The following is a 22,947-nucleotide window of genomic DNA, read 5'->3' as shown; positions in this document are numbered from 1 at the left end:
TTTCCGCAATTCCAGTCCTCTAGTTCCACTTTTTTCTTTTTTTTAAGGAGGTACTAGTGATCTTGTTCCCAGTCTATAGAGGCCACCAGTCGCTGGTCAATTTGGTCAAGTCTGGTTTCAGCACCCTAGAGTCTGTTGCTAAAGAAGGAAATACCTTGCCTGAAATGTTAAATGTCTGCAGGGGTTTTGTCCACTACCTCAGAGAGTGCTGTTCTTAATGCTGCATCTTTTTTACATAATAAATTCTAGGGCTGTATCCTGTTGGGCCTTGCAGTCCTTTCCATCTTTGCTTTGCTTTCCGAATACTGCCTACACAAAGAGAAATTCCCTGGACGATTTTGACATGGTAAGGGGATTCACATAGGTTGATCTTGTGATGGTTGAACCAGAAGTTGGAAGTTATGAGGCGATGTCAATATTAGTGTATTATATGGTGTTTCTTAATAAGGTCAGCCCCCCAATAGCCTGTTCTTTCAGACTGCCTAGGTCTCGGTCATTTCGTCTTGTTGAAGACTCTTTTCTATGGCTTTCCAGGAGATGTCTACAAGTTTAAGGGCCATGCTGGAGCTGAGGTATCCAAACCAAATCATTATTTCACAAGAGAAGAGAGCCTGCCCCCAAATTCTGTTACTTTTATGTTAACTCTTCGCGACATGGCTGAGATCGGAGGCCATCCATTTTGGTATCATTTAACTCCCATTGGATGTCTGAGTTAAGGTGTTGCAGCCAAGTCTGAATTCAGGAGAATGAGGAACCTTCCGCAACCTTGGTATGAGCCTAAGTTTCCAACTATGCCGTAAGTGCCATTTATATGAAGGCCCCGTAAGTAGTGCAGAATGAGGCATCGGATTGTTTATAAAATTTCAGTTCTAGAGCCTCCCCTGAAGAATGAGGGACAGGATCATTCCCCACTCCTCACAGGCATGCTCTGTAATGGATCTTATACTTACCAGCTTCAAGTCGAGGGATAGCAGCTGTGGATTTGTCACAGTTCGTGCCTCCAGCCTGTGGGCAGAGTAGGGCAGAGGCTCTGATGTCAGTGGTGCTCAATTTGTGCAAAGCAGTGTCCATTCACTCTGCCCTGTCGAATTCCTCTGGTCGGCTATCACAGACAGCATGTGAATGGCACTACCAGGCAGGCCTCCTACGGTGTACTGAAGCAGGTCCCCCACCTGCTGCATAGTATGGCTCACTGCTCCTCAACTGTAAAACTGTCAGGGCTGCATTCTTCAAGTGTGTGGAGGTATCAGACTGGCTCCCCTACGTTCTGGGTACTTAGAGCCCCTCCAAATGTCAGAGAGATGGCCTGATGGCATGACTTTGCCAGGAGCTCTGCTAGAGAGCTGCTATCTGTTTTGGGCACCAAACATTGCCCCTCTCGTGCATTGCTTATGACCTCACATACTACATGACTCATGACATGTTAAGTGACATCATTGTTTACCTCACTGATTATATTTAAATGAGAACATTGATGACCGTACCACTTAGATCAATCAATAATTCTCAGTATGGTATAGGCTTCAAAAGGAAGCAGTAGTGTAACAACCTGAATTAATATTTGGATCTTCAACAAGGCCAAGCACTCAACTCCTGCTGAAGTACCCAAGCTGCAAGCTTCCATGCCATGCTCCCGCATTAGCCTGCAAACTCCCTAGAAGCTTGTGCAATACCATGGAGGTGTGGCGCAGCAGCCAGAGCATCTGACTCCGGCGCTGGGGATCGAACCGTGAGCCCCGTCCTCCAGAGTCCGATCGGCTCAGCACCATGTGACTCTGGGCAATAGCTCATTTAATCTCCGCGACGGCCCCCAGTGCCTTGAGACCTTTACGGGTGATTAGTTCACGCTTTACAAATACCGTTTTTTTTTGTTCATGGCAGCGAAGCTTGCAGCTTGGTACAGCAGAGGTACTGCAGCACCTCACAGGGTGGCCGTGCTGGGTCTTGGAGGTGTGCCGAAATTAATATTTTTATTTTCCATTGTGGGTGGCAAGGTCCCTTTGAAACCCCCTTACATGTGAGTTTTGGCAGGGTGCACCTACCCTATCACCTTATATGTAATTTTTTTGTTTAACTTCTCCGAACAAGGGTCCCCCAGTTCTGTAATTTCAGCTTTAGCATTTTCTCAAGCTGTTGAAGCTAGCCAATCGGATCGAAAGGTACTGTGGTACCTCCCTGTTTACATCAGTACCATATTCACCGACAGGAAAATAAGGTCCCTGGGCCAATGGTATTCAATTATTTGAATTTTCTGTTCCACAGGACTCCCACAACGCCCAAAGGTCCAGATATCATTAACGCTTTCACAAGATTAAATCCTTTATGAAAACCCCAAACACCTTTTTAAAAGGCAAATATCTTTAACCTGTTAACCGTGCCCGTTTTTTCGCTGCAGTTGAACATGCGCAGCACCAGCCAGGTAGTGCTCCGGACGTTCAACGGCCGACTGCAGCACTTAACGGGTTAAAACTCCTGAACTGGTTTACAACAAGTAACTGAAAGCACTTACTGGCAAAAAGTTCGGCCTTTATGCTAAATATGGAGTAATTCTGCTCAGCCATTTTTTCTGTATCAGATTGCAAATTTTCATTTGAGAAATATGACAGGAAATCAATGTTTTGGGACCTCCCACCCCCTTTATTTTGGCCTTTATTTGACTGATCGTGCAAAACGTTCCATGACGGAGTCAAGATGGTTAAACATATTTTATGAAAGTTGTTTGCAAATTTGTCAACAGTTGACAAAACAACAAATGCCACTGTGAAATGTGTGTTTATAATCACTCCTTTATCTCACAAGAAAACTTGCTAGTGCTCAGAGTGTGCTTCCAAAATGATTTTATTCTTTGTCTGCCATGACGCTTTCGGCTGCTTAACACATCCTTGTTTACTGCTTGCGAACGTCCAGTAAGCCATATGGCAACATTCATAAAGATGGAGATGATGTCAAGACTTAAAATTGGCGATTTTAGCAGTAGGCTACAGCTGTCCAAGTACACAGAACATGAAAAAAAGGAGAAAAATCAAGGCTGGCAACCTGAGCAGAAACTACACAATCATTTATAATGGCCAGGTTGCACATACTCTTGCTAGGGAGACAGGCTGTATTCGGGCAGGCCTTAGTTGGGTCATGGTTCTGACATAGCCAGATTGGTACCCTTCGAATGACGAGTGACAGAGCAGGTGGTAGGTTGCAGTCCTGACAGCCTAAGGACAAATTAGCCAACCCTGTGTAATCCATCTGTCTTCGCCCCTCCATGCGGCCCCCTACTATTTGTAGTTCAGAGACTGTTATTCTTTCTAGTTCACATGAAGAGGCATCCTCCTGCCCTTCTAGAATTTCGTCCCATTCAACTTCCAATTTTGTTATTAGCCGTGAATGGCATTTCAGGTTAAAAAGAGACAATGTGGCAAATAAAGACTTACTCTGCATCCATTGTTTTGTCTAAAGGCAGCATGAATAGTTTTGATTTTTTTTTGTTCATTCTTAGCCCATCTCTTCTCTGACCTGTGAGCGTTGCACAAACAGCTTTTGTATGTCTCCACTTGTTAACTTTATTTAAACCTTCTCCCTGATACCCATGTACTAACTACTCCCCACCCCATTAATTATGCTCTTACCTCTAACAATAATAGTCCATATATGAAGTCTCCTGGCCTCAAGAACTTCTACTTGAACTTCTGTGAATGTGGGCTCCAGTTAGTAAAGTGTGTTGGTGGATTCTGCTGGTTTCTTGAGCCGCTCGTGCAGCGTGAGGATATTTGAACTGTGCCTGTGGCCACCTTTGGGGAAAGAACTGCAGCGGAGCCCTTTACCTGATCTTTCTTGTGACCTGGGAGCATTTCGGCTCGGTCACCTCGGCTGGGGGAGTGTCTGAAACGTAACCTGCTTAGGGAGCGGGACTGCGAGGTCCAGCAGTGCTTGCGCCGTCCACCGCGCGCACCTGGTTCCTCTTCCCGCCCCCTTCTCTCCTCCTCTACTTTAACCCCGCCTTGAACGCGTACGCGGGACGCGCGCGGACGAGGAAGCGGGCGAAGACCGGGCCAAGAGCGGGCCCGTTTGTGCCCGTTAGAGACCGGGAGAGACCGGACCGGCCCAACCCTCTAACCTGTGTAAGTCCCCTCCTACATTCGGGGACCATGGCTGGAAGAGATACCAGGATTAAATCATCGCTAACCGGAAGTCTCTCAACCCCAGGAGGTATGGAAAAATTTCTCATAAGGGCCAATAATATCATAGACAAGGAGATTGTCACTCTGGAAAAACGCCTATCAACTGAACTTATCTCTCTTAAACGCTCATCCATAGGGCCCCTTGCTAATGCCAAAACACCTAACATAAATAGTGAACAATCTGCTATCCTGGAGGTAACACCCCCGCCAAGAGAAGACCCCGGCACCTTGGCTACTACAATTGACATTGTCATGGATATTAATGATGTCCCCGTAAGCAATAATGTCTCCCTTTCGTCTCACCATGAAGAGAGTACTATTCAAACTAATAGCCAAGGGGAGAGAGAAGGCGCAATTAAGAAACGGAAAAGAGTGTATAACAAAAAAGAAACCAAAACGGGAAGGTCTGTGAAATCAGCCAAAGTGCGGGGCGAGCCACCCCAGATTACCAACCCCCATGAAGTTACCCTCCCGGGTAGAGAGGTATCCATGGAGTGGGCTGTGGCCTTACTTAAATCAATTTTATCACCACTAGAGGCAAAATTGGATAGGTTAAATTCTAGAATATCCAACTTAGAGAAAACTACTACCTCAATCCTAGCAACTCTTAGTAAGCCCCAATGTCAAAACACCCCGCCCATTGCCCCAACTCTTCTGGTCCCTCTACCTCCAAATCCGATTCAACCTACTATTCCCCCATTAACTAACAGTCTATCCACCCCTCCCATGCCCAGCAATACAACCGCCGAGCATGTGGCGACTCTTCAATCCAGTCAATTTAATCCCCCAGTTCACATAGATGAGGTAAATCAGGGATCCCCGGTCAGGGAACACAATACTCCTAGACCTAGACGGCCTGATCTCCCACCAGAAGCTAACCGGTTCACAGTTATCCTAGCTGGAGTACCACCATTAGATAAAGGGGAGACAGAAACTTTCAGTTCCTTGAAAAGCATGATAATCAAATGGCTTAATTGGAATAGACCCCTCCCGACCCATTTACATAACGAAATCATCATGGTCAGGAGGGTTCCCTGGGTTGGAAAGACTCCTAAAAACATCAATGGAGACTGTATAACCGTTAGCTTTAGAGATCCCCGTACGGTATTCCATATATGTGCAGGCTTCAACAGATCGTATGATTCCACTATCCAGACCCTTCCAGTTTCCTACTTCTTCCCACCAACCAACAATTACCATCAATCGAGAAGAGGGGACTGGACTGTTGTGGAACGTAGAGGCAGGCAGCGACCTTATGATACCAGACCACCTAGACAACCCCAATATGCGCCCCAATTCCACCCATTTACGGATTATAATCGCTTTGGTTGCTTACAAGGTCTGGAGGGAGTCGACTGACTACCCCCTGTTTCCTCTTCCCCGGAGCTGACTCTTGCCACAGTTAACAGTGAAGTTTCATCTACTGTCAAACCTCCGACCCAATACATGGAAACCGCTGCCAACTCGCCATCTATTCCACCTGTTGTCCTGAAGGCAGCTCTTCCTGTACCTTATGTCATGGGTCCTACTGATGTGGGCTATGTAACTTCCTCCACCACAGCTACCCCCACTGATATGGTACAGGCTCCCACCGATGTGGGCCATGTAACTTCTTCCATCACAGCTATCCCCACTGATTTGGTACAGGCTCCCACCGATGTGGGCCATGCAACTTTTTCCATCACAGCTATCCCCACTCATATGGTACAGGCCCCTAGGCTAAAAGGATATTCAATGGCGAGTTGGAATATTGCAGGGTGGCGGCAAAAAGCTACAGCCCTGGGCTGGAGGGAGCACATTAGGGATTTTGACATTTTGTGTCTGCAAGAAACATGGTCAGTGGAAGATATTCACTATGATGGTTTTGTTTCTTACAACTGTAATGCTGTAGAGTCTGTTATGGGGAGGGCTAAAGGCGGATTACTGATTTTACTATCTGTACACCTCCCTATACATGTAAGAAAAAGCCATTTAGTGGGGTCCCATTCGCAGATACTGGAAATAATGGTCAGCAGGGGTAGAAATATTCTATTGATCAACTACTATAATAACATCTTTGACCCTTCCAGTATTACTGTCGTGGAAGAACTTGAAACTGTTTTAGACTCAATTCTCTGTAAATCGGCTATTTCCTATGATATTATTTGGGGGGGAGACTTTAACATCAGAACTTGCCCTCTCTCTTATACACCTGCATGTGGATATGATGGGGATAATGGGGAGTATTCATTACATTTTCTACACTCCCCCTACGGTATTTACCTTAACAACCTGATGCTAAAGTATGATGTGTCCATCCACCAACATGCCCCTGACAATGAGGGTAATTTGGCCCCTACTTTTACGGGGAGGAATACTACTTCTATTATTGATTTTTTGCTCATCTCCACCCGGATAGTTCCGCATTGTACGGTCCCGCACATCCTGGACCTTGGACTGAGTGACCACAATGCACTAACTATGTCCATCTTCTGTGAGATTACTAGGAAAGTATTCTCCGGCAGGGTTGTTGATGACATTATCCCATGTAGACCAAATGGGATACGCATTAAGTGGTGCGGGGAAAAATCCGAGAACTTACACCGTAGTGTTGTGAAAGCCGGTTTAAAAGTGATACTTTGTTGTCTAGAAACCGATGTTCCACCTGATTATACCGTAAATAATTTCGAGAAATTGGGTACCATAATCAAGCAAACCCTTACTACCAAGAAGGCCCCAATTAAACGGGAAACACTGGGTTGGTTCAATCAGGCGTGCACTAAACCGTTAAAAGCACTTAAGCTTGCCCTTTCCATCAATCCTAGAGACAGGGAAGCAGTTAAATTCTTGAGGACCAATTATAAAACCGAATTGAAACTCAGGAAACAAGAGCTAAGAGAACTAGCCTGGGAAGATCTGAATAAAGCTGCAGCCCTCCGGGACAGCAAGTTGTTCTGGAGCACCATCAACAGTCCATTCCTCCAAAAGGAAGAATTCCCAGTCCTTACCGCCCAAGTAAGCGAAGATAGCTGGGTTTTACACTTCACAGGGATTTTTGACCCAACTGGAGAGTCTAATGATAATTTCTGTAACAATCTTATCACCCGAGTTGAAACCCTGAGAATCACGATCCATGAGGTGGATATGGCAATAAAGAATAGTAAAGGGGGAAAGGCACCTGGCCCAGATGGGGTGCCAATTGATCTTTACAAACATGATTTGGCCCTTTGGAGCCCATTATTAACCATAGCATTTAATGCCGCTGTGGTTAACAAGACTCCCCCAAGCTGGGGTGAATCCATTATAATTCCTATCTACAAGAAGGGGGATAGAGGAGAGGCCAAGAACTACCGCCCTATCTCCCTTCTGGATTCCTCATTAAAAATCTTGAGTAGGGTCTTGTTAACACGATTGGAAGACTGGGCCACAGATAACCATATCCTCGCCCCATCCCAATATGGCTTTAGAAAGGGCCTTGGTACTATTAAACAATGTATTAATCTGAACCTTCTAATTGGTAAATACACCAAGGCCAAACCGGGATCCCTATACCTGTGTTTTGCGGATCTTTCTAGCGCCTTCGATTTGGTTGACCACGCTTTGTTATGGTCAACTTTGTTGGGCATGGGGGCCCCCCCTGACATTATACTCTTTTTAGCCAGACTTTATTCCAACTTATCGGCCCAAATTCGTTATGGTTCAGCGGGGGAGTGTACACGAAAGATCAAGGTAAGATCTGGCATCCGACAGGGATGTGTTTTGGCCCCGTTGCTTTTCTCGCTCTTTATTAATTCAGTTGAGCAAGATTTAAAGCAAATCCAAGCCGATGCCCCCCAAGTAGGAGGTCTTCCCATACCGGTATTACTTTATGCCGATGACACTGTTTTACTTTCCAGGACCCCTATAGGCCTTCAAAAATTGATGAATGGGTTTTATGATTTTATTCAGAGGAAGAAACTTAAAATCAATTATTCCAAAACCTTTGTCATGGAGTGTGGCAAAAAGTTAAAACATTTGAAACCTTTTTGTTTTAAGGAAAACCATATTGAGACTGTTGCCAATTTCTGTTATCTGGGCGTTACTTTTAATAACAGTGGTTCCTGGGCTCCAGAGCAGACAAATGTTAAAGCTAGAATGGGGAAAGCATCCCTAGGCGTCTTCCGCTTTGCTTCTAAAGTGGGAAGCCGCCGTATCGTAGATATGTTGAATATTTACAAGCACAGATGTACATCGGTAGCATTGTACGGTTCTGGGGTGTGGGGACATCACAATGTAAGGGTTCTGCAAATTATGGAAAACATGTTCCTCAAACGGTTGCTCTGCCTTCCATCTTCGGCTTCCACTGTTTTAACACACATGGAACTAGATCTGGACTACTTATCTGACCTAACCGGATTAAGGCCACTGTTGGTCTGGAAATCCATTTTTACCAAGACGGAAACTGCCTTTACCAAAGACATTATTAAGGACTGTTTACTTCTGGAAAAAGTTTCCAATATTCCTTGGCTAAAATATGTGATTTCAACTGTTAAGGATCTGTTTGATATGGATGTGTGTAATGACCCTGTCTGTATGAATTCCCTGACCAAACAGGAAGTCAAAAATGAATATCTGCGGGTCAAATCTGATCTGCGGAAAAGTACAACTAAAGAGTATTCTACCCATGTCTTCTATTATTCTTTGAAAGAAGACAGACCTGGTATACCCATGTACCTTAATGCTATCCATAGACAGTCCCATCAATTTGTACTTTCAAGACTGAGACTAGGCATAGCACATAACTTGGTTGCCTTCCCCACAATGAAATGTCACTCGGTTACCCCTTGTCCGTGTGATGGTTTAACTAAACAAAGCACACCGCACTTTCTCCTACTCTGTCCTCTGTACAAAGCCCAGCGTATTTGCTACCTTAAACCTATGTTTTTGAAATACTCTACGTATACTACAGGAAATGCAATGAGGTTATTATTCTCGCTTGCGAGCCCAGATCTATGTTTCTTTACTGCTACTTTTATTTTGAAATCTATCACAGCAAGACTAAGTATGGTTTTTCCTTAAATTAATGCACAGTAATTCCTACATTTTATGTCAAAAAATTTTCTTGCTCTACAATAAGATATGTACCCCCCCCCTCCCCCCCTCTGGTGTTGTAATTGAATGGATTCTTGAATGTGCAATGTTTTAATTGTATACTTTTATGATGTTTTTTTTAAACAATCGAATAAAGTTTATAAATTGAATTGATATCACATTTGCCTTTGAAGAGTGGTGCCTTTGCCAGCCTTTACTATTCAAGATCTAGAACAGAGCACGCAGAGAGGTTTGAGGCAAGAGCCCGCACCTGTCACTTCAAATGGCTGGCTAGTTTGGCGATGGTGCTTTAAAACCAGAAAGTGCACCCCTCTACACTTCCTAGTGATTCCCTAAAAAACAAGCACAAAGAAAGTGGAATCAGTACACATCAAATTAAAGTATTGTTTAAGGTTCAAATGATATCAAGTGTCCATGATGATTTGAAGAAATTGCCAGGTCCAGATTTTTCTTTGTAATCAAAAATATTTTCTTTATTGATAAATAAGTGCAGTCATTAAAATCCAATATTCACACATTTCATTGATCCATTTAGGCTAAATGGCTCAATGAAATGTCATCATGGACACCTAATATCATTTGAACTTTAAACAATACTTTAATTTGATGTGTGCAGATTCCACTTTCTTTGTACTATTCAAGATCTCTGGCTTTGAGTGTACTTCTACTTCTGGGTTGTTCAAAAGGACTCGAGCTTGCCTTCCATATTTCTGGGCACTTCTCCCATGCTACTGACTTTTACCATTGCACTGATACCACATGCAGACTGCTTCGATATGCGTTAAGCCATGTCAAACCTTCCAACAGGAAAACATTAAAGCTCCCCTTACTACTTCGCTATTGGTCGATATGACTTTAGTTACCCATCCTGACTTGCAAAAGGCAAATCTTTAAGTGGGTCATCGGGCCCTTCCCCCTGCCTCAAAAATTGCAATAAATATTATTTAACACTTAGTGCATCTGCATATATGTTGCATTCCACTACATTTTGTTTCTTGTGTATTTCTTTAAAAACACTATATTTAAAAACACTATATTTAATCAAAATCAAAATGTAAGGGATTACATTTGCCCTAAAGTAAAATCCCATGGAAGGGGCCCTCAAAACTAATAGGAAGGTTGTTTGCCAGTATAAAGTCATTGTAACATTCAATTCGTGAGACAGTCAATCGTTTTTTCTGTTGTCGCTTTTGATGTGCTGTGGTAATAACATGGACGTTCACATTTTCATTGTAGTATTGAAGGTGTGAATAATATGCGCTTCTGCAGTGCTCTAAATAACTTGCTGTTAAGCCACGTTTTCACTCCTGTGGTGCGTATAAATATATTATAGATATATCCATCTGTTTGCATTATGGTCCTTGTTTGGGAACTGTATGTCATGCAACATTTCCTACATGTCTTGAAATAGAATTAGGATTTCATTAAAGACATGTAAGAATATTGTCTATGCCAGCTGTCACTCTTCTTTAGTTTTTCTCTGTTATTGTTTTACCTGCAAAATTCATGGGTGGTCAGTGCTCTGAGAGAACCCCAAAATGCAGTACCTCTGACAGAGAACCAGAGACAGATGTGTCATTGTCGGATCAAGGGAATGGTTTCATTTTGGTGTGGCATCTAAAGAGAATCTAGCCCTGTGCTCCACCTGTCATGTCACAAACTGAAACCGATTGAAAAGTTGAGGCAGATGCTTCATATTTCTGAAGCCCGTATACTTCTTAAACATTGCCATATTTTTCTCTTATGTTAGACATGCTACCAAAGGCATAAAGCCCGGATTTTCAACACTGCTTTTTTGCTGAAATTATGTTTGACATTAAAGTTTGCTGAAAATTCTCCCTTTCGTTTTGGAGTTGTGTAACTTTAATATGGGAAAAGAGATTATTTCAGCACACCAGGAGCAATGTAAACAGGTATACATTTAATTCAACATTTTTATGGAGATAGTTTTTGTTGATTAGCTTAGTAATACGATTTATATTCACCAGCCTTGTAAAACTAAATATTGAATGACAGCGATATTATTTTTGTATATCTTTTCTAATCCGCTGAGCTCCCTTGATGTCAGTACAGGACTTTCTTGCTCTATCAGTTCGGATTAACGCTGACATTTATGAGGTGTTCAGTGTCGAGGATGGCATTCCCTTTCAGAGAGCAAATTAAACATTATAAATGTGCCATGGACATCTGTGTAAGGCAGACGCGGGCAGCAGAGACTCTGCAGCATTGGGATAGTGCTGTAACTTTATATTCTTTGCTTGATCTGCGTCATGAGGCCAGCGCTAGAAAAAAAACAGATGGTGTGATGAGATGAATACAGGGATACGTTGAAGGGGTGTTGAGCCAGGTTGGGTTCCTCCTCATGATCACTGCCAATTATACAGTCTGGAAAAGATGTAAATCAGGGTAATCAGCTACCTACTTACAAGATCAAGAATTGGCGCAGCCAATAGTTCTGGTTTCAATGTGCTAAAGCATGCAGCGTTAGCACATTACAGCGAGATGCACTGGCCGGAGACAGCAGGTGTGCGAAGGGAGGACTCAAGTTGTAAAGAGTTCCTCATGCAGTTCATTGCAAGCATTTGAATGGAAGGATACACGCAAACTGCCAATTGCATAGTGATCAATAGCTTCAGCACACCTAGCTGTGGAGGATAGACAGTGGTTGCAGAAACAGCCTGCAGTGGTAGGACAGGCTTTTTTTTACCTGTGTATCACCAAGGAATGTTGTCTACCGGCCTCTCCTGCATAAAATAGTCTGTGAATGCTATCCTGTTGTTCACTTCATTCTTGTGGGGCATGGATGTCTCAGGCTTGCATACTTACTGTGCCTATAGTAGGATAGGCATGGAAATATGTGCTGTTGAATTTCGCCTTGCAGCAATCAAGTTGTAATCTTTAGTGTGAAAGTGTTAGTGGTACATTAGATGGTGTTTGGCGGAAACTTGCCAAATAGTAAATGTGAATTGTAAGTCTCCACCAAAGCATTCCCGAACCTTCGGGGAGCACCAGAATCTAGGGTGTGAAGGGTAATAGACAGATGATTCCTTTGTAGTGTAGAAAAACCCTTGTCCCCTACCTTCTCTATCCATCCCCCAGAGGTACTACCGTCAACAGGTGCATAGTGGGCTGAGGGAAGAAGCCTCTTTCTCTTTCGTACCCTTGTTTGGGTCTTCACTAGGAGGGAGCTCACAACCCCTCCATCCTTCTGACTCAAGAAATACTGTTGCCTGGTGTCTATATGCAAGGCTCAAGAACTGCCTGAAATTAGCCCCAGAGCTTGACCTGTGAAGTACACCATCTTTGTTGGGGAACGTTCAATAATTATGGGGCAGACACCTTCATACGATATGCCTGGATTTCTCATTGACTAGCGACATGTATCCCATAGCAATGGAAACAGAGAAACTCTGCTTCGCTTCAGGACTAGCGTCACTGACTGCCAACTATGGCTGGGTTTGGGAATAGGAAACTGGAATGGAAGATCTGCATCTTATCGAAAAAAGCTGTTTTGTAACCACCTTGAAGGAATGAGCCTATTTACTGCTGAAGAAAGATACTAGCGGTATCTCTGACTGCAAGAAGGAAAAGGCTGCAAGAAGCGCAAGACCCTGAGGAGCTGTGTAGAAGGAGCGAATGTTAGGCAAATGTAACCCAGGGACAGATTTGAAGTGCCAGGTTGAGGGGTGAGAGCTTGCGACCGTGGCCTCGCTTCAGTGTGCCTTAGAGTGAAGTGACTCACTCCCTAAATCAGTGCCTGTGGGCAAGGCACTGTGAATTTAATTTCTTTCCTCTGACCAAGAGACAAGAATAATGAAACCTGGGGATAGATGCACCTATAATGTACTGTTGATGACGCAGTACTACCAATGAATTGTGGCTGCATGTGACAGTGTTAGCAACCGATACAATGGCACCTGTGACATTTTAAGGATAAAGTAGTCATCACTGTGGCAACAATATCTTTGATTGTTTGGGAGGTGGCTTTCAGTTTGGGCACTAGCCATATCCCAAGAAGAGGATCACCATCCTTCCGGATGAGAACTATTGAGCGTACCATCGGACGATCTACATCTGTTCTGCCCATCCCTACAAGACTCGAGGTGCAAATCTGAACCCAACGGAGACAGAGGCTCATTTGGACAGTACATGACAGTGTCAGCCTGGCGGCTGTCAAGGACTGTGTGAGAGTGCGCACCCCTTACATAGGAAAGTCGGGGACAGTCGTAGTTCACATTAGATGATCGCTTCAGCAGCAATTTACCTCCTTTTACGCCAGTGTAACTACTCTGAATTATTGTGCCCTCTAATTTGTGTGTGCAGTGTTGGGATGGATGTTTATGATTGATGTATTTTTTCTTTTTTAGTAAACGTACAGGCTGGACAATAGTGTATTGGCTGATTCCTAAGTCTCGGACCCCACACCACCTCCCTGAGTAAGCCTTGGACTGCTCAATTTCACTACTGTGAGGGACAAGTGCTAAAGGGGTGCTCAGGTTTGTGCTCAATAGTAAGGTAATGTCCCAGTGGTAAAAGGCTGTCATTGTTCCAATCTGAGCTGAGCTCACTAACCCTTATCTGCCTTGGTACTCCTTAAAAGGTTCCTGCTGAAGCATTATAACTAACAAAGCCTTTGTGGTGTCTACAGGAATAGTAGATCTTGAAATTGCACTTCTTCACCATGCAGGAAATATACATAGTCCTAGACGGAACCTAATCAAATTTGCCACCTAAATAACTCAGTGCTGATACTGGGTTCACCACAAGAACCAATAAGCAGAAAGTATTGCATACAGGTGCATGTACGATTTCGTTTTTAAAGGTGTCGCCTAGCGTTGCAGCACGCATGGGCTGCACGCTATGCAAGGCATTTTGTAGTAGGGTATGTTTTAGAAGTGGAGTGGAAGCCCCACCCATCTTTTTCATTGACTGACTTTATCGTCCATGGTAAACGCTGGCTTCCAATTGCTAATGAGGCTTCTTAGTCCCTCCTTGTTACCTCCATGTCTTCCATTTAAGACCGCCCATCCGGACTGGATCATTTACTTGCGGCGTTATACTGTCTCCTTCATTTAGTCGATAAGGCTGGCGGCCGCAGGCAGCAGTACGCGCCGCAGCACACCACGCCATGGGAGGACGACGAGGAGCGCAGCCACCACCATCTACTTCAGCTCGTACATACACGTAACAGCCAGCCACATGCCAAGGCTGAGCCCCAGGCACAGACTTTTATTACGGGTGGCAGCGGGGGCACAGCTTAAGGACCTGAGCATGCTCTTCACTCTTCTGACGAGCTGTGGCACAGCACCGCCGAAGGGTCCACCCTCACCACTCCAGACACACCCCACACCGCCCTTGGACACCTCTCTGCGGCGCTTGTGCCAGAGATGGTTCTGCTCCGAAGCCCTAAGCCCGGTAATACACGAAAGCCAGCTTTGGGTATGGGCCCAGTGCGTCTGGGGGCGGGGGCATCGCAGACTCCTCTTTGGTCTGGGGGGGTGAACGCTGGTCATGTCTAGGCCTCTGAGGGGCAACCCCATGTTCGTGCCTGCGCCGAAGTGCCTCAGATCAAATACGCATCTGGTGATGGGTAGGAGGGACCCTGGAGGGGCCCTTTGAAGTTAGCGAAAGAGTGAAACTTTCCCTCCGCCACTTTAAATACTTGGTTATTTGATTTCTTTTTCTTTTGGGGGGATGTTCTGAGCAACAATTAAGTCTGTCTCACCCACAGGGAAGATGCTGTTGGGGGGGGGGGGGGCTGTGTCCTGGACGTGTGTTGACAGTAGCAGCCACGCTACCAGTAAAGTCCAAAGCACGCCAAAGGTGAGCCCGTCTGCGTCCGTCTGCGTCCGTCTGCGTCCGTCTGCGTCCGTCTGCGCCCGTCTGCGCCCGTCTGCGCCCGTCTGCGCCCGTCTGCGCCCGTCTGCGCCCGTCTGCGCCCGTCCGCGCCGGTCCGCGCTGGTCCGTCGCCAGTGGCCAGAACCCTTGGCCTGATAGCTATTGTAAATGGCCCCGTATGCCCGTGGGGAGCTGCTGGCACTTCAACATCATACGACATGTGCAGCTCATCACTGGCATCCAGGTTCACAATGTCTGCGGTGCGATCACTGTGGCTTTGAGGCCTCGGAGGCTGTTCCTCCTCCTGCGGTGGCCTCAGCAGGGGGAAAAACTGCTACTCTACAGATATTGAGCCTCAACTGTAGGTCCTTAGCGAAACATCATGAGGATGTTTTTGAGCTCCTCACTGACCGCTCCCCTGACTTGTTGGCTCTAATGGAGACGTGGTTAACAAGTGACTCTTTGGCCATTCCGGCTTTGGCTCTCCCCTCTGGTTACTCTATTCTAACTAAAAACAGACCCAAAGGGAGGGGTGGGGGACTGGCGGTGATCTTTAAAACCATCTATTCCTGCACACTCTCCCCCTCAAATATTACCAACTGCGAAAGTACTCTGTTTAAGCTAAGGGTCTCTGACATCTACACCCTGACCGGGCTTTTGATATATCGCCCTCCTGGCCCTGGGAGTGCCTTCCAGGAGTCACTGGTTTCAACCGCCTCTTCACTTATCCTGCAGTCAGCTAACTTCACTGTACTCGGAGACCTCAACCTACATCTTGAGTCCCCAGCTACAAGGAAGTTTCTTGATGATCTGGAAGCCTGCCAGCTATGTCAGCTGGTGGAAGGGCCTTCACATCTGGCAGGCCATCTATTAGACCCGGTGTTCTCGAATATCCAGGGAATTACGGTTTCTCCCCCCTGTCCCCTCAGTTGGACAGACCATTTTCTGGTACAAATTGACATTAAGATCCCAGGTAGCCCCAGGATGAAGCCCTCTCCCCCTCTCTGGAGACGCCCCTGGTATAAACGTGATGGTAACTTATTTGAGGCCAGGCTAAAAAACTCCCGTCCAGACTGGTCTGGTAATATGGAGGAGGCGGATCTAGCCTATAGAGAGTGGATTAATGAGTCTTTAGATTTTTTTATCCCTAAGAAAATATCAAGGCCCAAGCGCGAACAATCCCATCCCTGGTACTGTGAGGCGCTCTCAGCCCAACAAAAACAATGTAAAGTACTTGAGCGCATTTGGAGGCGGTCTTATGACTCCTGTGCTAAGACTAATTTTAGAACTGCCACCAAGGCCTACCATAGATTTATAAAAAAGACCAAAGCTGGCTATTATGCTGAGCTGATCAACTCCAGCACTAATCGCGCGAAAACCATCTTTGCGCTAGTGAAGGAGATGACTAAGCCATCTGAGGGGAATAATTCTATAATAGTGTCTGATCTACAGTGCGAAGAACTGGCCTGTTTCTTTGTTAACAAAGTTCAAGGAATTTATAATTCTTTCAACGCTGGTGGCACTTTGATGAGTCCTAGAGCTAACATAGACCCTCTGGACCTTCCCTATTCGCTCCATACCCTCCCATCCATTTCACAAACAGATATGGAAACCCTGGCTCAAAAAATCAAGTCTGGTTCCCCAGAAGACCTGGTTAAACCAGAGCTATTTAATCTTTTCCAGGACTCCATCATGATTGAAGGACGGGAGCTGATTAACAGATCTCTCCAGTCAGCTACGATTCCCAAAACCTGGAAACAGGCAAAAGTTGTCCCCCTGTTAAAAAAAACCACTCTGGACCCTTCCAAGCCAGAAAGTTTCCGACCTATCTCCTTGCTCCCGTACTTGGCTAAAGTGGCGGAGAGACATGTGAATTCCATCTTGCTAGATATTCTGGAGACTAATGGGATTTTGGAGGAGTCTCAGAATGGATTCCGTGCTAAACATAGCACCGAATCAGCCTTATTTGCCGTTACGGAACAGCTAAGTGAGACACAGGACATGGGCAACACCGCGGCCGTGGTTGTGCTGGATTTGAGTGCGGCGTTTGACACGGTGTCTCATGGGATCCTTCTTAGGAGACTGTGGGAGATCAGTGTCGGGGAACGAGCCCTGGATTGGTTTGTGTCGTTTCTATCTGACCGCTCCTTACAGGTCCATGCCCCGCTGTACTCATCAAGCAGTTTTCCCTTAGGCTGCGGTGTCCCCCAGGGCTCCGCTCTCAGCCCCACGTTGTTTAACGTATACGTCCGCCCCTTGGCCGTACTGGCCAGGGAACGTAACATCAAATTAATTTCCTATGCGGACGATATGCAATTAATTTGTACTTTTTCTAATGACACCGTGGGTGACCGAGCCAAATTCCAGGAAGACATCCTGGCCATCTCTAGCTGGCTTACAGAGAATTGCCTCCAGTTGAACTCATCTAAAACTGAGGTTCTCCTTATTGGAAGTGATACTCAGCAGTGGGATGAGCAATGGTGGCCCCCTACACTGGGCCCGCCTCCCATTCCTAAGAAAGAAGTAAAAAATCTAGGCGTCATTGTAAATGATTCACTTACTCTTGAATCCCATGCCAAAAGAGTGGCTGGCACTTGCTATGGCCGCCTCCGATCCCTTAAACCCATCCTAGGGTTTTTTTAACCTCCCATGCGTCAGACAATTGTCCAGGCTATGGTTTTGTCCCACCTGGACTATTGCAATGTTCTCATGCTTGGCTCTAATTTGACAGTCACCAACAGACTGCAAAGGGCCCAGAATGCCGCTGCTCGCACTCTGTTCGGATTGCCAAAACGTTGTCATACTTACCAGGTTCTGCGCAGGCTGCATTGGCTGCCCTTCAAACAACGCATACACTTCAAAACCCTCTGCTTAATTCATAAAATGCTTTATCGCCTTGGCCCCCAAATTCTACAGGACCTATGTTCCTTCAATATTCCAGCACGGGCTCTCCGCTCTGCGGACCTCTCTCTGGCATGTACTATCAAGATTCGGAGGTGCAGAGCTGGTGGCCGGTCTTTCAGGTATCTCGCTCCAAAACTTTGGAATTCTATCCCCTTAAGCATATGTACTATCTCCAACCATCTTCTCTTCCGAAAACACATCAAAACCTGGTTGTTTTCTTCTGCTTAGGATTTCCTGGTGATCTGGCACCTACACTTCCATTTGGCCGCATTATAATTAGGTATGTCCGCAAGCGCTGGGACGCCCTGTTGCTGGGGTAGCCATGCGCGATATAAATAAATATAACATTAACACGACTGAAGGCACGCGTTAAACATTTAAGAAGAGAACGCTTTCAAATGCTGCCCTGTACTCATTGGCGGATAATTAAAGTAAAAAGAACAGATGGTGGAGGGGGTGCTGAACAAATGAAGGTCACGGGGTGTCTGTACTCGGAGGTCATCACACTTGAATGCCCCGGAGTTATTGGGGGGAGTGGGGTTAGGGGTGTCCAGCTCCCATCTACCTTGTCTTTAAAACTCACCCCCTAGCCTCTTGCAATCCGGCCGTAACCTGCTGGTTTCATATAGATACACAATGGGGGCGCACACAGCGCATGCTGCCAGGCGCTTTTCTTTTGTAGAGCAGCGCTATGGGCAGTTTTTCTCATGGTGCGCATGGTTAATTCTGATCAATCAGTATTACTGTGTGTAGGGGAGAGGTGTACCTTTGCAGATACAGAAGAGTTACTATCTGTTGCAGTAAAACTGTGGTAGTGCTATAAAATGGTGACGATTGATTGAGCGCAAGTGGCTGGAGGGAATCCTTCAGCGAGAGTCATCGGCGCGAATAGCCTGCGCTCGGCTCCTCTTCCTCCCTTCCTTCCACCGGGTGACCTTAGACACCAGGTGCCTCTCCCGCTCACCTGTGTCGCCTCCACGGCTGCCCGTTTCCTGTATACAGGTGCAGCGCTGTGCCTCAGGGCAGGAGGCCGCCCACATCTTGTTTGCCAGTACTGTTTGTTTACAGAATAGCTCCCTGCGTGATTAGCCACAAACTTTGGGTGTGGGGTGGGGGAGGGGGCGGTGAATGTAGGGGGTGGGTTGTGTCTTCACCGCCTCCAGCCAAAGCCTGAACTACTTTGATCTCGAAGAAACATTGGCCCATTCTGTGCCCACTGCTTGGGGCTGCCATCTGGTCAGTTCTCTGCCCTTACGAGAGAGATCTCCTAAAGCCGGTGTTTGCCCTTACCAGTGCACGCTTTAAACATTTAAGAAGAGAACGCTTTCAAATATTTCTACCGCTGCCCTGTACCCATTGGTGGATAATTAAAGTAAGAAGAACAGATGGTGGAGGGGGTGCTGAACAAATCAAATATTCACCCCCAGTCACAGATCTGGGTTTACTATAGTCTTTTTTTTCTTTTTTGTTGCTTACCATGCCACCCTAGTTTGGGCCCAGCCATATGCAAATCGGTCTTGAATGTGCTCCCCATGGGCACAGTCCAGCCCGTACTGCCAGGCCAGGTCCTACAAATTAAAGTAAGCAAAGACAGAAAGGCCGTGTTTAAAAAAAAAAACACAAAAAAACCTATTTGATTTCATGTAAAATTCTACTTAAGACTCATGCCCGGACCTTTGAAGAAGGTGAAAATTATATTTTGCCTGGCATGCTGAAAATCTTTGCACGCAATACCCGACTCAGTTTATAACTTTGTTGGGTGATACGGCACAATACACAACTGCTATATATGATTTAGCAAATATATGGAATGTAAGCAATATTCATTGATTTTAAAAGTCTCTTTTATTACTTCTGCACTTTTAACAATGTGGAGCAATGGGGAGCTGGCACTTCTTTCAAATACGAATATTATTCCATGTACACACAATCAAGCACATTTTAAGCACGGTAATCACTGTAATAATTCAACTTCTCATTTACAGAATGTTTATACTTGTTAGCATTGTCATAAAAGATTGTGCAACATGTCCTGTAAAATGGTTATTGTGAGCCCAGGCTGCCCAGGCCCAGCCCAGGCTGCACCAGGCAGAGAGAGCGAGTAAGACGCCCTCCAGGTAGGTTCGAGTAAAGGATGGTTCTTCCCCAACATTGGCAAAGTCAATAGGTTTCGCCTCTAGGACTTGCTGAATTTGCCAGTGCTTTTTAGCGATGCTGAACACCATCCCTGATGCTGTGCAGCAAGGCTAAAGAGTAGGAAAAAAGTCCTTGACGGGGTCAGATGTTATTTAGAAGGCATGCTCACCACGAATGCGTCCCTACAAAACGGCGCAGGCTCTTTTTAAAATGGTTTTATTTATTGATTCAGGTTAGAATAAAGTAGTACAAAAGTGTTTTTGTTTTCAAATCAGGTTGAGAAAGCAACACAGAATGCACTGGTGGGTAGGAGATATGTAGATCCTTTGCACTGATTTGTGGTGGAAGCAGGGTGATTTCACGGGTGGTTTTGGGACTACAAAGGGAGTACGTACACTGCTACGGGGCGAATCGATTACTTTCTGTCCAGACCGGTACGGAAGTATAGGCAAGGTGTCTTTGCAGATATATCTGTTTCAGGGTCAGGTCTAATGTAAAATCATATCAGGCACAGTACAGTGTCACTGTTCGGTATGTAAAACCCAGTGACAAGCAGGAGCAATAACAAAGTCGTGCATGCATGTCTGCAGCAATTAATAGAACTCTGACATTTTTAAAGTAGAAATTGGCTAATTCCACTGGAACTATCGCGATAAGCAACCCTTGCGCGATCAATGGAGGAGCACCTGGTAATCAGGCAGAAACTGCTGCAGGCTCCCATTAAAAGAATCAATAAAAGGAGAATTGAAGTGCACACCAGAAAGCTGATTGAGGGCTTAATTAAAACAAGGTTAAAGCAGGACAAGAGCTGCATGTAGCGCCGCATACCGTACAAAGAGCCGTTGCAGGGCATCCGATGTGTGCAGGTTGGCAGCCTAGAAGTGCTCCCAGGGTCCCTAGCACAACTCCCGGAGGCTGAGTGGTCTGGAGCGCCACACACATACCATCCCAAGGGTGACGGCAAAGCGAGGGGCGGGTCCACATCCTTCACTGAGAGGGGGCATGCTGCACCAACGCAATTAAAAGCGTTTAAAGCTCCCCGGGCATAAACTTGCCTTCTGCTGGGGCGGGACTACGTCCCCCAGCATTCCTACACTTCCTGTTTACCCTCAGTGGTGGGGAGGAGGGGCCACGTCGCAAAAACGTGCTTGAAAGCTCTTTAAGCTTTCCGTGGCAGGGACGCTCCTGGGACAAAGGCGGGTCGGTCTTTCGCTTGATGAAGAGATGACAATACAAATAAACCAGGAATCTGGGAAGAGAAGCGGAGGGGGCTCGAGGCACATTAGCGGTGCCTGCCCCCGCTCACCAATCTGTACAGCCGCAACCACCGCGGGACGAGATGAGCCCAAGAGACCCGGTGAGTGTGGGGGCGGGGGGGGTGTGTGTGTGCGCGTGAGCCCGTGACTGGGAGTGGGGTGGGAGGGGGGGTGCGCGTGTGTGTGTGCGTGTGCGTGTGTATGCTGTGTCTGTGTGCTGACTTGCTGGGAATCTGAGGCAGGGGATGTGCACGGCGCCAGCCTGGACGTGCGCGCCCACGAGGAGCAATCCACGCTCGTGCCCGACCCCTGTCTCAGATTCCCAGGAGACGGGCGACATAAGTTGTCGAGCTAGACGCAATGCTTCGCATTGCTGAGCTCGACCTAAAAAGTGGGAAAATTTATTTTTGCCAAACAGGAAAAGTAGCCAATATGCACACAGAAACTGGGCACAGTGCATGCTTTCCACTCCTGTAGTCCAGATTTTGCTTTCATTGAATCTCCCTCTACATTCTCCAGTTTCTAATCTAGGATTTCATTTGTCTTTACTATTTACCAATGCATTTAATGTGGATTGAAGATTAGTCATTGAATCATACAGGATGCAAAATTGCCATCCCACATTATTTATGCATCCATATGTTTGCTAATTGCCTTGTATGAGTGAGAGGTCTGTCTCCCTGGTCTCTCTTCTCTTATCCAAGAACACAGTGGAATTCAGTCATTCTCCTCTTTAGTGAAGTAGGTTTACCACTAACAACCACCATTTCTTTGAATGAAAAGACAACATTTGGTAGTTCTTTGAATCGAGACTTGAGAGGTCACCCTAACTCAATGTGTGACTGTTTTTGAAGGGGTGTGAAAGTACTTTTGGTAGTGTCTGTCTGCTACTCTGATGGGCGTAATAGCATGTGACTGCTGGTCAGTGAGAGGTGTGGGAGTGCTGTTGGTACTATGAAACTGCTATTTTGTGGGGAGGTGTCAGAGTGTTTTTGTTAATGTGCAACTGCTAGTCTCTGAGGGGGGTGAGCATTCTGTTAGTAGTGTATGACTGCTAGTCTGTGGGGCATGTGTGACTGTTGTAAATTATCATGACTTCTATTCCTTGAGGGTGTGTGAGAAAGCTTTTGATTTCAAAGTATTTTATTGATTATACTGTACATTCGCTAAATATCTGATACAACAAGTTTGTGGTTATGTGAGGAGTGTAGTAATGCTACTGGTAGGTTGTGACTGCTACTCTGTAAAGCCTTTTGTGTGCCTCTGGTTGACCCTTTACTCTGAGGCACCAGCAACTCATTACTGACCACAATCACCCAGCAGGGCAAACTCTGGATCCTATTTTATAGAAACAGTAATAATATTGCCCTTTGACCTCCCTGCTTAATTTTAAAATCCCTTCCTTATGACCCTCCTCTAAAAGCCAAATTCACAAGCTCAACCCAATTAGATCATGCAAACATATCTTGATTCACAACATGTAAGAGGCACTTGCTCGCTCTCCCCTTGTTCTTGACACTCCCATGTCTGCTGTAGTTCACTCCTTCAACAATTGAAACTATTGATACAGG

At 45.8% G+C, this 22,947-nt stretch overlaps 1 protein-coding gene across 1 annotated transcript in view; it reads left to right on the top strand.

Annotated features, from left to right (window-relative positions):
• The first annotated feature begins 259 nt into the window (after window positions 1-259).
• KLHL29 (kelch like family member 29) overlaps window positions 260-22,947 on the top strand; it is a 1,176,991-nt gene continuing 1,154,303 nt past the window's right edge. Inside the window, 1 exon segment of the mRNA XM_078647716.1 lies at window positions 260-346. The gene's annotated coding sequence lies outside the window, so the exon portion shown is untranslated.

The sequence above is a fragment of the Lissotriton helveticus genome, chromosome 6 (genome assembly GCF_964261635.1).
Source record: "Lissotriton helveticus chromosome 6, aLisHel1.1, whole genome shotgun sequence".
In the NCBI taxonomy this organism is placed as follows: domain Eukaryota; kingdom Metazoa; phylum Chordata; class Amphibia; order Caudata; family Salamandridae; genus Lissotriton; species Lissotriton helveticus.
This window is presented reverse-complemented; position numbering and strand designations above follow the sequence as displayed.